The sequence below is a fragment of the Panthera leo genome, chromosome E1 (assembly GCF_018350215.1).
Source record: "Panthera leo isolate Ple1 chromosome E1, P.leo_Ple1_pat1.1, whole genome shotgun sequence".
NCBI lineage: Eukaryota > Metazoa > Chordata > Mammalia > Carnivora > Felidae > Panthera > Panthera leo.
The window spans coordinates 9331626-9346180 of record NC_056692.1 but is presented as its reverse complement, the minus strand read 5'-3'; positions in this window follow the sequence as shown (position 1 = coordinate 9346180).

The window sequence follows — 14555 nt, the reverse complement described above, 5'->3', positions numbered from 1 at the left end:
TGTATCTTTATTATTGTTGTTGTTGTTGTTGTTATTATTATTATTATTATTATTATTATTATTATCTGGGTGTCAATAAGATAAACACCTCACCAAAGTTTATCAAGCCTGATAAAGAAAAACAAAAAGAAAACAAAGTGTACATTTATACATTGGAAATGAAAAAAGAGAAGGGCCTGGGTGACTCAGTTGGTTAAGCATCTGACTCTTGGTTATGGCTGAAGGTCATGATCTCATGGTTCATGAGTTCGAGCCCTGTATCGGGCTTGTTGCCATCAATGCAGAGCCCCTTTGGACCCTCTGCCCCCCACTCTCTCTGCTCTTTCCCTGCTTGCACTCTTTCTCAAAAGTAAACCTTGAAAAAAAAAAAAGAGAATGCTAAATTGTATGCACATTTTACCACAATAAAAAAATTCTTACTAGATTTTTATTTTCTTTAACGCTTACTCATTTTTGAGAGACAGAGACAGAGTGTGAGTGGGGGAAAGGCAGAGATAGAGGGAGACACAGAATCGGAAGCAGGCTCCAGGCTCCAAGCTGTCAGCACAGAGCCTGAGTCAGGGCTCGAACTCTGAACTGTGCGATCATGACCTGAGCTGAAGTCAGACACTTAACCGACTGAGCCACCCAGGCGCCACAAGATTTTTAAAGCACAAGCAAAGATACAAAGTGAAGGACTCGTAATTTTCACGTCGTGGGTCTATAATATGACAGCAGATTCACAGTACAAAAGCACATCCGTAAGAATCAAAAGTGGGCATGTGCGGGCCTCGGCTGGTCAGATTCATAGAGTCCGAAAGCAGAATGGTGGCCACTAGGAAATGAGTTTAATGGGGACAGAGTTTCAGTTGGGGAAGATGAAAAAGTTGTGGAGATGGGTGGTGGTGATGGTTTCACAACAGTGGGAATGTACTTAATGCCATGGAACGGTACGCTTAAAAATGGCTAAAATGATAAGCTCTTTATATTTCACCATAATTTTATTTTTTAATTAATTATTAAGTTTTAAATGTTTATTCGTTTTGGAGAAAGACGGAGAGTGTGAGCAGGGAGGGGCAGAGAGAGGGAGAAAGAGGATCCGAAGCTGGCTCCACGCTGGGCTTGAACTCACCAACCTTGAGATCACCTCGAACTCACGAACCTTGAGATCACGACCTGAACAGAAGTCAGATGCTCAACTGACTGAGCCACCCAGGGGCCCCTTAAAAAGTCGTTTTAAGTGGGCATTTTTGCTCCTAGCCTCGGCCCTCTAAAACAAACATGATGAAGTCTCTGGCGACTCAGGATGTGGAGAAACAGATCCGGTATGTGATGTGCCCGCAGAAGGACAACAGACGGAACACCCAGCTCTGAAGGGAAAACACAAAGAACCCTGGCAGATTCGTACAGGATTTTAAGAAAACGGAATCTGAAAATAGTATAGTGCGTTTGATTTGCTTTTTTTTTCCTCAAGCGTCAGTTCCCATGATTTGGGACGGATTTACTACAAGCAGACACGCGTAAGACAGGAACTAACGGTGCCTTCCCATGCAAACGTGCTTTCCAGATATGATTTGTCTGTGGTTGACCTTACCTGGTACCTGGTACTGCTCCCCAGCCCGCAGCATCAGGTAGCATTTAGCTCCTGGGAGTGTGCGGAATCCACACTGGCCACCAGGAGGCAGGAGTCCCCGTGTGGTTCGGACCAGGTAAGAGAAAGGCTGCAAGGAATGAAGGCTCTTAGGGGCGCCATTTTGTACCCTCAGGCTTGAGAGACCTCCAGAAACTCCAGCTACTCGCAGGTAGAAAAAGCATTTGACGGAGATTAGGGTGGACTGACCATATTGTCCTCTCTCAACCCTGGGAGAAGCACCCAAATTTCTCAGCTCATGTGACAGGTTCTTTTCCTGCTAATAGATAGATAGATAGATAAATAGATGTATATATACAACCAAAGTGGGACTCGAACTCACAACCCCGGGATCAAAAATGGCATCCTCCACCAACCAAGCCAGCTAGATGCCCCTCCCTGCTGTTTATCTCAATACCTACATCCCTCCTACCAACCAACGTGCCAGTGGTAAATTCTGTTTCCTGGGCATTTGCAGGGGTACTAACTTTTGTGCCAACTAGAAAAAGAAGTCTCTTCTGGGCAGATACAAGCTGGCAGGCAAAGGACTTGGCGAGTTGACTGATGCTTCTCCGTGAGTTAGAAAAAAAAAAAAAAAATCCCCTGTTCCTGAGCCGCCCTGTGGTGGTCCTGAGTGGTTACTGAGTACCAGGGACTGTGCTGATGAAGGAGGACTTCAGCTGCCTCCATTTTGACCTCAAACTTGCTAGTTGGGTGTTTCTTTCTAGCCTGTCTCTAGGCTCAGGAGCAAGACCCTGAGGGCAAAGCATCCCCCCCCCCCCCCCACCATGGGGAAAGGAAAACTAGCCCCTCAAGCCGCAAGGACTTTCCCGAGCCAGCAAGATCAAGATCCTCCCCCCATGACTGACTCCAAGACGACCAGTGATTTGACTTTCACCCCCCACCTACGCCCCACGTTTTCCTACATAAACCTGGAAGTATTTTCAGCACTTTGAAGACAGTCTTTGAGAAGCTGTTTTCCCGGTGGGGGCCTCACTGAATTAAATCCCTTTCTTCTTTCACCTCCACTTGTCTCTCTGTCTTTGGATTTCGTCAGCAGCGAGTGGCCGCACCTGATCTGTTTGGGGTCCCGAAGCCAGGGGCCCTTGAACGCCTGCACACCGGCTACCCTGGAGTGCTTTGCATATTTTGTCCAATAATCCTCACCACAATGCAGGCACTACCACCGTCCATGTTTTTCTGATGAAGAACCTGAGTGCGAGTGCAAGCAGCACACAACTAGCAGGCAGAGCTCACGCCAAAGGGAAGGACAAAGACCTTGGTTGCCCTAAACTTCTCCCCACGTCCACTGCACTCCCTGGAGTCCCAGCAGAACTGTAACTCATTGTATCTCAGAGCGATGTTTAAAACCACATTTTTATGTTTATTTATTTATTTTGAGAGACAGCACAAGCTGGGGAGAGGCAGAGAGGAGGAGAGACAGAATCCCAAGCACTGATGGTGCAGAGCCCGATGTGGGGCTCGAACTCACAAACCTCGAAATCCTGACCGGAGCCAAGATCAAGAGCCGGACACTTAAGCGACTGAGCCACCCAGGCGCCACAAGACTGATTTTTTTTTTAACTCTTTGTTGTTATGCTAATGAATGTACATAATGTGAATGTAGTGTCCAAACGAGTAAAAAGAATGTCCGACAAAGTTAAGGAAGGAAGTTTTATCAAATTCTCTGCAGTTCCCTTACAACTCCTTCCTGGCCCCCTAAGAGATAACTCCCATCCCAACTTTTGTGTTAATCTTTATCACACGTGTATGTATATCTAACTAATATGATATTTAGTCTTGTCTGGTTTTGAACTCTACAGAAACGAAATGACACTGTGCGCACTCTTCTGAGATGATTCTTCTGTGACTCGCCCATGTTGATGGGTATAGTTGGAACTGTTGTGTTCACTGTTGCATAGTATTCCATTGTATGAACATTCCACAATGTCCGTCCCATTCTTGCTAGATATACATGCCTAGTTTTTGCTACTATAAACAATGCTGATATAAACATTCTTGTTCCTATCTCCTCATGCATGTGTGCGAAGACTTTTTCTGGGATATAAAGTGTTTACAAATCTTTTCAGACAATTTATTTTATTCTTTAAAAAATGTTTATTTTTGGAGGCGCCTGGGTGGCTCAGCTGGTTAAGCATCCAACTTGTGCTCAAGTCGTGATCTCACAGTTCATTGGTTCAAGCCCCTCGTGGGGCTCTGTGCTCACAGCTTGGAGCCTTGAGCCTGCTTCGGAGTCTGTGTCTCCTCTCTCTCTGCCCCTCCCCTGCTTGCACTCTGTCTCTCTCTCTCAAAAATAAATAAACATTTAAAAACATTTTTTAATGTTTATTTTTTGAGAGAAAGAGTGTGTGCATATGCATAGGGAAGAGGAAGGGAGAGATGGGGACAGAGGATCCCAAGCGGGCACTGAAGCGGGGTCTGCACTCACAGTGCAGACAGTGGTGAGCCTGATGAGGGGCTCGAACAAACGAACCATGAGATCATGACCTGAGCTGAAGTCGGACACTCGACCAACTGAGCCACCCAGGTGCCCCTTAAGACAAGTTAATTATGACCACATGCCAAACTTTTATTATAGTTTTGCTGTAATAGCAAAGGCTTCTCACAGACCACATCAAAGATTTCTCTCTTGGTAGAAACACAGGGAGAAAAATTACTAGGTAATTTAATTTTTTATTTTATTTTTATTGTTATTTTTAACGTTTATTTTTGAGAGAGAGGAACAGAGCGCGAGTGCGGAGGGGCAGAGAGAGAGGGAGACACAGAATCTGAAGCAGGCTCCAGGCTCTGAGCTGTCAGCACAGAGCCCGACATAGGGCTTGAACCCATAAACCGTGAGATCACGACCTGAGCTGAAGTCGGATGCTTAACTGACTGAGCCACCCAGGCACCCCATAGGTAATTCAAAGGAAATTTTTTTTTCTGTTTCTACTCTACTCTCAATACTTTAGTACCCTTTTTTTTTTTTAGTTATTTTTTTAAATAAAAAAAACATTTACTTTTGAGAGAGAGAGAGAGAGAGTGAGTGTGTGAGCAGGTGAGGGGCAGAGAGAGGGAGACACAGAATCCGAAGCAGGTTCCAGGCTCTGAGCTGTCAGCACAGAGCCCAACACAGGGCTTGAACCCGCAAACCATGAGATCATGACCTGACCTGAAGTAGGACGCTCAACTGACTGAGCCACCCGGGTGCCCCTATTTATTTTTGAGAGAGAGAGAATCCCAAGCAGGCTCTGCACTGTCAGTCTCATGAACCCTGAGATCATAACCTGAGTCAAAATGAAGAGTCAGACGTTTAACCGACTGAGCCACCCAGGCGCCCTAATAGTTCAGTACTTGTGACATCAGATGTGAGAATTTTTCCCCACACCAAGCAATTCTCTGACACCAGCTGGTTGTCCTATAATTTAACTCAATTCTGGTCCCATCTACCTGGAGTTATCCCACAGGTTAAGGGCTCAGTCTAGAAGACTGTCCCCTCCCCACTCCCAGGTCAGATGCCAACCACACGTCCAGGTTGTCACCTGTACTTCTGATCCACTAGCTATAAATCAGAAGTTCTCACTTCCGGCTCCTGGGGTTTGACTAATTTCTTAGATGGGCTCACAGAACTCCGTTTACTTACTGGATTACCAGTCTATTACAAAGGCTCTAACTCAGAAACAGCCAAATGGAAGAGACGCTTTGGGCAAGGTATGTAGAGGGTAAAGGGTGCAGGGCTGCCTTACTCCCTCTGGGCACGCTGCTCTCCCACCTCTGGGTGTTCACCAACCGGAAGCTCTCCAAAACCCTGTCGCCTTCCGGATTTTTATAGAGGAGTCATTGCACAGGTGTGATCAATGAAATCATTGGCCATTGATGATTAATTCAACCTCTAGTCCCTCTCCCCTTTCCAGGGATGGGGAAGTAGGGCTAACATTTCCAGCCTTCCAACTGGTTGGTTTCCATGGCAATCAGCCCCCCAATTTAGGGGTTTTCCAAAAGTCACCTCATTAAGATAAACTCTGGAGTGGTTGAAAGGGACTTGTTATGAATAACAAAAGACAATCTTTTTCATTCTAACCACTTATAATTCCAAGGGTTTTAGGAGCCCTGTGATAGGAATGGGGACTAAGACCGATTTCTTATGATAAATCACATCATAGTAATTGTTGTTAGGTTGTGTACAAAAGAAATGTCTCATTAAAGATCTGTAGACTCTTCGGGGCACCTGGCTGGCTCAGTCAGAGGACGGTGCAACTTCTGAGGTTGTGAGTTTGAGCCTCACGTTGGGTGTAGAGATTACTTAATAAACTTTAAAGAATTAAAAAAAAAAATCTGTAGACTCTTTGGGGCGCCTGGCTGGCTTAGTCACAAGAGTATGTGACTCTTGATCTCAGCGTTGTGAGTTTGAGATCCACGTTGGACATTGAGCCTACTTATAAATAAATTAATTAATTGAGCTTTAGACTCTTGACTGATAGTGGACAGTCAACTTTAGTAGACGGCTATCTGGTTTCTCACAAGATATCTTCATTTCATTATAATCTATCATAAAATTGCTTAACTATTTTATGAGCAATGCTACTGGCTTCCCAGAGGGGGCTGTGAATTAACATCACACCACATACCAGGTTTAAGACAACGTTTCTTCTATAATAATTGAAGTGTTAAATAACAAAAATTCAACCCGGTAAATTTTAAAGATCTAACTGGCTTTATTAATCGATTCATGAATCTGGCAGCATTCCATCTAGCAAGTAGAGGGGAGCCCCCAGGGGCTGCACAAAAGAAAGGCAAAGAAAGGATTATTTCAGGCAGGTTCACCTTCCCTTAGGGGGAATGACAGGAGTCTTACTAGATAATCTCATCTGCCTTTGCTGGGGTGTAAGGGTTCGGGGGGGTTTGTTTTCCAAAGAGTTGTAACAATTTATATCCTCACTGCAGTGGGTGAGAGTTCCTGTTGTTCTGCATCCTATGCAACAATTGATATTATCTGACTTTTTAATTTTTGTGCGTTCAGAGGCTATGAAATGATTTTAATTTGGTTTTTAATCATGGTTTTAATTTGTGTATTCCTGATTACCAATCTGATTGACTTTTTGCGTTTATTCCATTCTGTTTCCTCTTTTATGTTCTTTATATCTAAATCTGTGCTATCCATTGCTAATAAAACTAAATACCACCTAAAATTCAGTTCCTCAGTCTCACTAGCCATATTTTCTAGTGTTCAATAGTTACGTGTGGCTCGGAGCTATTGTGCAAATATAGAATATTGCCATCACGGCGGAAGGCTCTTTTGAACAGCCCCATTCTAGCTATTGACTCTTGTGAAATCTGTGTTGTCCGTGTCTCCTCCAAATTTATGGCTGGTGAGTTGTTTGTTTGTTTGTTTGTTTGTTTGTTTCCTGTCTTTATTGGGTATGTTGATGAATGAAGTTGATGAATAAAAGTTTTTTTTTTAAGTTTATTTTTTTAAGTTTATTTATTTATTTACAGAGAGAGAGAGTGAGGGGGGAGGGGCAGAGAGAGAAGGAGAGAGAATCCCAAGCAGGCTCCACACTGTCAACACAGAGGCCGATGTGGGGCTCGATCTCAAGAACCTGAGATCATGATCTGAGCCGAAATCAGGAGCTGGGTGCTTAACTGACTGAGCCACCCAGATGCCCCAGAAGTCCCTAATTTTAATGTGGTTGAATTCAGGAAAGAGCTATCAAACCTCTTTATCTTGATCATAAAGATGTTTGCCTACATTTCTGTCTATAAAATATAAAGTTTGCCTTTCACATTTAAGGCCTGAGTCCACCCAGAATTTAGTTTTGGGTGTGATGTAGAGTAGGGACCTATTTTCATTTTTTACAATTGCCCCAGCAACAGGGTTCCTCCTTTCCCCATTCTGTGTATATTAGATTTTTCTTTTTTTTTTTAATGTTTTTTTAATGATGTTATTTATATTTGAGAGAGATAGCGACAGAGTATGAGCTGGAGAGGGTCAGAGAGAGGGGGAGACACAGAATCTGAAGCAGGCTCCACAAAGCCCAATGTGGAGCCTGAACTCATGAACTGTGAGATCAGGACCTGAGTCGACGTCCAGCGCTTAACCAATTAAGCCACCCAGACGCCCCTGTGTATATTAGGTTTTTATATATGCATGGCTCTTTCTCTGAGCTCCCTCATCTGTTTCATTAATCCAGGCCCAATCTCCTTGTCTAAACTATTATAACTTTATAATGCAATAAAGGCATGATATCTTGGTGCTTCTGGAGTGTCTTGACAGTTCTTGGCCTTTTGCCGTTCCTCATAAATTTTAGGTTTGCTTTTCAGTTCCCCCATACAATCCTGTCACTGTTTTGATAGGAGATGCTACAGAGCTATAGATCGATTTGGAAAAAAACTAGGATCCATGTGCTAGGGTGGTGTTCACAGCCCTGGGGATGCAACAGTGAACAAGACTGACAATGGGGCTTCCCATCAAAATTAGAATGAAATCCAGACTCTTCACCGTTGCCTATAAACCAATCCACACTTGATCTGCGCTTCCCCCACTCCCAGCTCATCTTCCACTGTTTCTTCATTTGCTGGGCTCCAATCACACCTTCCTTCACCTTCCTTCAACCTGCCAAGCACTCTCCCACCATGCTTTTTGCTGGACTCTGCCACCCCCTGCCCATTATTTGCATGATGGGCTTCTTCACTTGCAACAGGTGTTTGCACCAATGATCGCCTTTCAGAGAGGCCATAACATTATCTAAAATACCTACAGCATATCTCTCTAACACTTGCCTTATTTTTCTCCACAGTACTCATCACTACCTAACATATTAAAGATTGTTTTGTTATTGCTTTTTGTCTGACTCCTTCCAAGAAAGTAAGCTCTATGAACCAGGAACTCTTTGTTCACTTTTACCCTCAATCTGTGCCTGGAACATAGTAAGCACTTAATAAATTTGTTAAATGAATGCAAGAAGCAGGACCAGACAAATGATCAAGAAGCCTTTGAAAAAACCCAGGTAAGATCTCTAAATTGTTACCTGTAACTATAGGGCTGTCTAATGTGTTAGAAATATTTGGCTAGTGTTTATCTATCCAAGTTGTCCCCATCCCTAAGGAAGAATAGTATTTAAGCACCTCACGATTTTAGAGTCCTATTTGCAAATATGTCATCCATATTTGGAGGGGCAGATTGATTTGATTAATTCTGATTCATCAATCTTTTGTTGATCACATTTGTGGTGTTATAATTAAGGCATTTTTACCTAACCCTTAAAATGTTTTTGTTTTCTTTTGGAAGATCTATAGTTTTTCATACTTTTATGTTTGTGATCGGTCTTTGAGTTAATTTTGGTGCGAGGCAAAAGCTGAAGTCTGTTAGTTTGTTTGCATATGGATATATCTGATGGTTCCAACACCATTCACTTAAGACTATCCTGTCTCCACTGAATTTCCTTGGTGCTTTTGGTGAAAATCAGTTGTCAGTAAATGGGAAGACCTATTTCTGGGCTCCATTCTGTTATGTTAATCTATAGGTCTATCCTTATACCAACAACAGGGTCCTGATTACTGTGTCTTTATAGTAAGCTTGAAATCAGGGAAGTACTCCAAATTTGTTCAGTTTTTTCCCCAAAGAATAGCTTTGGCTACTCTAGGTCCTTTCTGTTTCCATACACAGTTTAGGATCAGCTTACCAATTCCTAATTTTTACTTTTATTTTATTTTTATTTTTTTGAGAGAGTGTGAGTGGGAGAGGGGCAGCAAACGAGGGGAACAGAGGATCTGAAATGGGCTCTGAGCTAACAGCAGTGAGCCCGACGCCAGGCTCAAACCCATGAACCACAAGATCATGACCTGAGTCGAAGTCGGATGCTCAACAAACTGAGCCACCCAGGTGCCCCCTTGATACCTAATTTTTACAAGCCTGCTGGGATTGTAATAGTGATTGCATTGGATCTATACATAAATTTGGGAAGAACTGTCACCTTAACAACATTGAGTACTTTAAATCGTAAACATGGTATGTTTCTCCATTTGGGCAAATTAATAGGTTTTTTTTCCCTTGTTCTAGCTTGTTTAGGGGTTGATGAGTATGATTTACTAGGCAATAACCACTCCTGTTTTCAGTCCTCACTTCAGTAGACATGTAATAATGAAGTTTGGTTTTATTATTTTAAAAAAAGGTCAGTTCCCTTTTCTTCTGGAATCACCTCCTTCTTTACTTTTTTTTAAGTGAGACTTTTCACTATTTTGAGTGAAAGAGAGAGTGCACACAAACAGGGGAGGGGAAGAGAGAGAGAGAGAGAGAGAGAGAGAGAGAGAGAGAGAGAGAATCCCAAGCAGGCTCCTCGCTGCCAGTGTAGAGCCCAATGTGGGGCTCCACCCGAGGACCCTGGGATCATGACTTGAGCCGAAATCAAGAGTCAGATGCTTAAACGACTGAGCCACCCGGGTGCCCTTAACCTTCTTGTTTCTTTCTCTCTTTTTTTTATTTATTTTAATGTTTATTTATTTTTGAGACACAGAGAGACAGAGCATGAATGGGGGAGGGTCAGAGAGAGAGGGAGACACAGAATCCGAAGCAGGCTCCAGGCTCTGAGCCCTCAGCACAGAGCCCGAAGCAGGGCTTGAACTCACAGACCGTGAGATCATGACCTGAGCCGAAGTCAGACGCTCAACCGACTGAGCCACCCAGGCGCCCCAAACCTTCTTGTTTCTTATGTTTGAGGTTTCTTGGGAGCATTCTGGGGCCTGAACCCCCTCTAGTCCCCTTAATGATCAGCCTTTTTATATTCCTCAGACTCTTACTGACTCCTACTTCTCTACTCCACATTAATTCATTTGATCACTAACCAAGGTTTTTTTTCTTTTTTTATGTCCCCAATCTTATGGACAGAGTGCTGTGGGCCAAGGGCAGGCCACCCCCAAGATGGGCCACACTGGCATGTAAATTATTTTGAGCTGAAAATAATCAAGACCCAAAAGACTCAAGAAGAAACTGACCTATCCCCTGCCCCCACCATATGCCTAAAAAGAATTTAGATAGAGGGCCGGTACCAGGGAGAGAGCTATTAACAGAGATTCCTTATTATCTGAGAGACTTATCTACTTCTCAGGGCAACCCATGTTTTCCAAACTTCTCTCACTTCCTGCTAATGGCCTTCCTCTCCTTTGCACCCCAGACTCCCGCCCCCCTCCTGAGCTCAGGATGACAGACACACCTCATTTTGCCTGACAGTCTTTGGAAATTCATGTCTGTGCAGATTCCCCATATGTACAAAACTAAATTTGATTTTTTCCTGTTAATCTGTCTCACGTAAATTTAATTCTCAGTCCAGCTAGAAGAACCTTGGAGGAAAATTTCTTCCTCCTCAAGAGTGTTTTAACCCCTTCTTTCCCCCACCATGCCCCAACTATCCATCTTATTTCTTCACTTTTCTTTTTGTTCTAAGATGTAACCAGGAGTTGGGTTAAACAGGGCGGGGCTTCCCAAAGAGCCAATAGTGTCTCCTTGAAGGGACCGACTCTGCACCTAAAGGGCCACCGGCCCCTGATGATGCCCTCTGGTGTCTGAGGGAGAAATCTGTGTATTGGAGGCCTCATCCAAGCATAATTAGGGAACCCCACATTCTCCTGTGCTACAGCACCCTCTATGGAGCCCGGACATTGACCCATTTGCTGAAGGAACAGCTCCTGTTGGTGCCTGGGAAGGGAGTGTGTTGACAACCAACAGATACTCATTGAGCACCTCTGTGCTGGGCACTGCTTCGAGCCGTCTTGAATAAGACCTCTGACCTCCCTGGTCTTCCTATGTATGGGGGCGGGGGGGGGGGGGGAGGTAGACCAATTAATGAATTGAATAAATACAGGTATGCATGAGTGATCTGAAGGCAATAAGAGAACACTGCAGTGCAGTATGACAGGGTGGTCAGAGAAGGTCTGAGGGAGAGACTGCTGAGTTGAAGCCTGTAGATGAGAAAAAAGGGAAGTGCAGTCCAAACATAAGGAATAATGGCACACGCCCTGAAAAGAGAATGAGCTTGGTGTGTCCGTGAGATGGAAGGAAGGTTGTCATGGCAGGATTCAAGCGAGTGAAGGGGATGTGGAGGGGGTTGAAGCTGAGAGGGAGGTATACATTGACTATGCTAGGCCCATGGTAAGGAATCTGGATTTAACTCTAGGTATAACAGGAAGCAGAGGGGTGACAGGCAGTGAGTGATGTAATTTGAATTCCTGGATTCTCCAGCAAAGGAACACACCCTCTCTGATTTGACCGTGCGTGGCTTGGGGCTGGGAGGCCTGGAGGCAGAAGAGGCATCAGAAAAACTGTCTCCTGCATGGCTAGAGAGTCGAACAATGGTGAAATGGGGGACACCTCCCAATCAACAATGAGACCTTTAAAGCCTGTGGCTACCTATATGGATATCGGCTTGCACCGGAGCTGCGTGTCTGAGCTGGGAGATTTGAACTTTACCTTGGCATCCTGGTGAATCCAACTCAAGGGTCTGCCCAAGGCACACTTCCCTCCGCTATTCCCACCAGTTGTAGCTGGTACATCCCTCATGTCACCACTGTTTCTTATAAGCCCCTTTATTATAGTGTTTCTCATATGGTATTGGAGTCATTTACATGTTTGCTCTTTAACTGGATGATGAGCTACTTGAGGACAGACACCGAACTGCTCAACTCGGCCGTATGCTGGGGACACAGATGACTGGTTAGGTGAGTCTCTGTGTGGGGTACAACTAAAGACAAACTTAAACACCTGAGGAAATTTGGATTTGTTCCCGGAACAATTCTTTGCTGTTCTATCCTTACGAAGACCACTTTTGACACAGCATTGATGGTAGATTGACCCGAGCAGAGGGTATGTGGTCCGTCTTTGTCCAGCCAGAATGTTTCCTTTGTTCCAAGCCACACCATCTTGAGATTTTGGACTAACTGGGTTGGACTCTTACAGAAAAGCTGGGCACAAGTCTATATCAAGGGCCGGCGTCGGAAATAGCTGCAATATTTTTTTTTTCTTTTCAGCTGATATATAATCAACAAATAACATCCTGTAAGTTGAAGGTCTACAACGCGATGACTTACGGTTAAGACGACGTTAAGATCTATTCTCAGCAACTTTCAAGGGCACAATACAGTATTGTTAACCATAGTCAACATGCTCCACATGAGATCCCCAGAACTGATTCATCTCGGTGTAACAATATTCTGGATTCACTCCACTGGAGGGATGCAACGGTGAGCTTTATCCATTTGTCACAGAGTTTACTCTCTGTTAGAACCTATACATTTTTCTCAGAAGTAGTTCTGTTTTTCTTGAACAAACCAATTTGTCTGTATCTCAGGGACAGTGTGATATATGCCTAATCCGGTTTTCCTCTTTGATTTGGCCACTTAGGTAGCTTAGCAGTGAATCTGTAGCCTATTCCTAGTAACCCTAAAGGACCACTGAACACTATGAGCACAGAGATTAAGAGAGCTTTGAAGTCAGGCAAACCTGGCTTGAAATCTCACTTCTGCCGCTTCTTAGCCATGTGACTGTAGGCCACCTATCTGGTTTTTTTCCCAAGTGTTTAAAAACGGGCATAATCACAGTATTTACTTTGGGAAGTTCTTTTGTTGGTAAGATTAAGGAATACAATGCTAAGCATAGCGCCAGACACATCAACAAAATTATAGGGGTGCCTGACTGGCTGAGTTAGAAGAACATGTAACTCTTGATCTTGGGGTCATGAGTTCAAGCCCGACATGGGGTATAGAGCTCACTAAAAAATAAGTAACTAAAAATAATAACCAATTGTAATCATTTTCACTTGACGGTAAGTAGTTTTGTGTGCTCTAAGATGCAGAAACCCACAATTTTCCCACCTCAGAAATGTGTAAATTGCTTTGATTTTGATTAGTTGTTTTTTTTAAACCTGCTAAATATACCCTTTTGCTAGAAGTGGTATAGATGAGAGTCTCCGGAAAACTTGCCATACTGATAGGAAAATTTGCCATACTGATAGTTAAGTCTGCATCTGGGAAGTTCTTCCTCTCAACACACACATAGTATAGCGAAGGAGCAGATCTTATATGTCTTACAGGTTGAAGAATACATGGAAAGGACACATGGCCACCCGGCTTCGGGTATTCACGACTTAGGGTGATCCTTGGTCATCATAGGTTCATTACTATTTATATCTTCTGATATGTCCTCTGACATCTGTTTGGATTCAAAGGGCAGTTCTTCATCCCAAAGTAATTAAGGAATCTGTTCAGCTTCCTTTTGGGGTCAAATAAATTCAAACAGAGAGGCTCTAGAGGGTGACACTAATGTGTGGTATATTTCCATAACTTAGTAAGTCTCAAACTGGGTAAATACATCTTTGTATTTTATAAAAGGAGACTCTGATGTTTATCTTTTAAAAAAAAATTTTTTAACTTTTTTATTGCTGAGGTCAGTTTACTTTTGCTTCCTGAGATGCCTTCCTGTTCAGCAAGGATTCACCTTATTTGCTTAATTTAACATTTTTACTGCTTTTTAGAGGGTTAAATGATGCACGATAAGCTGCACATGTTTAAAGTTTGGATCTATGCTCATACCTATCAGATGATCACCAAAATCAGGAAGGTAAACATTTCTCTCACCCCCACCCCGTCTCTTCTGCCTGTTACAACCCATCCCACCTCATCCTTTCTTCCTGCCTCCATCCCCAAGTGACCAAGTGACCAGTGATCTGCTTTCCCTCCCGATAGTTTGTAATTCCTGGACTTGCCTTGAGATTCATCCGTGTTGTTATGTGTATCAATGGCTCATTTCTTTTTACTTCTGAGTAGTGTTCCATTGTGTGGCTACTACGATTTTTCTAACCACGTGGACTTAGGTAATTGTCGCTCTCCATACTGTCTGGGAAACAACACCACCACCACACGAAATCCGTGGCCCACCTCTAGCAAAAGGACAGGCCTG